Below are 2,154 nucleotides of genomic sequence, written 5' to 3' on the forward strand. Positions count from 1 at the left end.
CGCACTGCACTGGCTCACATGGAAACACCATGACTCCATATGTGAACTGCATGTAATGGAGGCGGCACCAACCGGGATATCATGTGTACACGCGACATACGTAAGTGTTGTGGAGGTGGCGCATTAGGATCACAGAAGCCACAGGCACGACATGCGTGTAAAACAAACGACAAGCATGTAAATCACAGGGACTTCATTTATTCAGCTACATACATGTGTGCACACACACCTGTTCACCAGAAGCAGCCCTTGCGGCGCAGGAAGCTCATGGTGTCGCAGAAACCATCATGGTACAGGGATTCCAGGCTTGCACAGGACAGCGGGAAGAGCGCTCGGGCCAGGCGGGCAACATTGGCAGTGGAGATCTAGGCGGGGCCGCAAATGAGTGTGGGTGGAGCCAGGAGTGTGTGTGGGCTGGGCTGGAAGTGAGTTTGGTGCAAGCATGCTGTGACAGGAGTGGCCACGGAAGCCCCACATGGCTCACCTGCACGTCCTGTCCAGTCACGTGCACGCTCGAGCCAAGACCTTGGCCAGGGTCGTGGGGCGAGATGTCATGGCATCCACAGAATGGGGATACGGTGAGGGTGCAACCTCCAGGGGGCAGGGGGAGGCTGCGTGATCTGCCCAGGCCTGGGGAGATGGGGGGGCCGGGGGACATGAGAGGAATGGCCACAATATACACGCGTGTTCGGGGTCACCTGTCAGAGAAACGTGTGACCACACCCACCCACACCGCCCTGCCCACCTGACCCTGGAACTCCACGGGCTTCAGCCCTGAGTAAATGGGGACAAAGCAGCTGGCGAGAAGGACCTGCACATGAGGGGAAACATAGGACACGCATGAGGGGAAACGTGGGACACACATGAGCATAAACAATACACGTATGTGCAAACATGCGACACACATGTGCAAACACAGATGAAATATACATGTAGGAAACACAGAACATGACACATTCTTACACTTGCGGCCCTGCCCCCTCACCTGTACGACGTCCTCACGGGTCGGGAACTGGAACACAAGTCGGTTCTGGAATTTGTTCACCACAGTCAAGGACACATAGAGCTGGCCCTGCACCAGGACATGAGCATGGGCTGGGAGGATCCGGTCTAGGCCGTCCCTGATGGTGCAGGTGAGGGGGGACACATGTGACCTGTGACCCCTGAAATGGGATCCACATGCGTGACCTATGACATGTTACATGTACCATGTGATGTGTGCCCCACAACATCCCCTTAACCCCCCCATGCACCTCAGCTGCTCCATGAGGTAGAAGCTGGGTGTGGCCACGCCCAGTGGTTGCTGCCTGGTATCCTCGGCCAGGATGTGTGCAAAAGCCTGTGCAGGCCTGTGGGAAGGGTGGGAAGCACACACGTGACCCCTGACATGCAACATGTCACATGTCACATGTGCCCTGCCCACACTCACCTCCAGCTGCTCAGGGGAAGTCAGCAGCACTGCTGCCACCAGGGCCCCGCCCGACGCCCCTGCATAGCCCCTGACATCACCCAGCAGCCCCGCCCCATGTGCCTACAGCCCGGCAGCCACGCCCAGGTGGTAAATGCCCAGGAATCCACAGGCCCTGAAAGACAGGTGGAAGGGCGGGGCCATCCGGGGTGGGGCAGAGCCTATGGGACGTGTGGGCAGAGTTTCTGGGGGAAGGATGGGGTCACGTGAGGAAAGGAAGCCACGCCCCTTCACAAAAAGAATGACAGAAATGGCGTCTCTGTCTTCACTGCTGCCCTCCTGGACTACGTTTCCAAGGAGGCTGCATGCTGGACCTTGTTCCCTGTGACATCACTGTCTGGCGACTTCCCCTCAGCTTCCCACACTGTGGAATTTTCCCAGCAGTCTCGGAGCCCCGCCCATCTCAGGGTGGAAGGGGACTATGATTCCCAGCATCCTTTGCTACGCCTACAGTGGTCACTGTGTCCTCACTGGTGCGCGGTGCCCTTCAGTGTCCTACCTAGATGGCGGCTTCACTTTATGAAGCCTCTGTTCCCAAGGCCACTGCCAGGGACGATTACTGCCTCCATGCACTGCAGGGCCGGACCAGGCGGTCAAGGCAGCGCCTACTCATTCCAAGTCTGCAGCAATGGCGTCATTGCATTCTTTCTCACAGATTTGAGGAATAAAATGAATGAATAAAGAGA

At 57.4% G+C, this 2,154-nt stretch overlaps 1 pseudogene; it reads right to left on the reverse strand.

Annotated features, from left to right (window-relative positions):
- Positions 1 to 233: 233 nt before the first annotated feature.
- LOC127217158 (patatin-like phospholipase domain-containing protein 4) lies at positions 234 to 1,612 on the reverse strand (annotated as a pseudogene).
- Positions 1,613 to 2,154: the final 542 nt, after the last annotated feature.

This window comes from Phodopus roborovskii, unplaced genomic scaffold (assembly GCF_943737965.1).
Source record: "Phodopus roborovskii unplaced genomic scaffold, PHOROB, whole genome shotgun sequence".
Taxonomy (NCBI): Eukaryota; Metazoa; Chordata; class Mammalia; order Rodentia; family Cricetidae; genus Phodopus; species Phodopus roborovskii.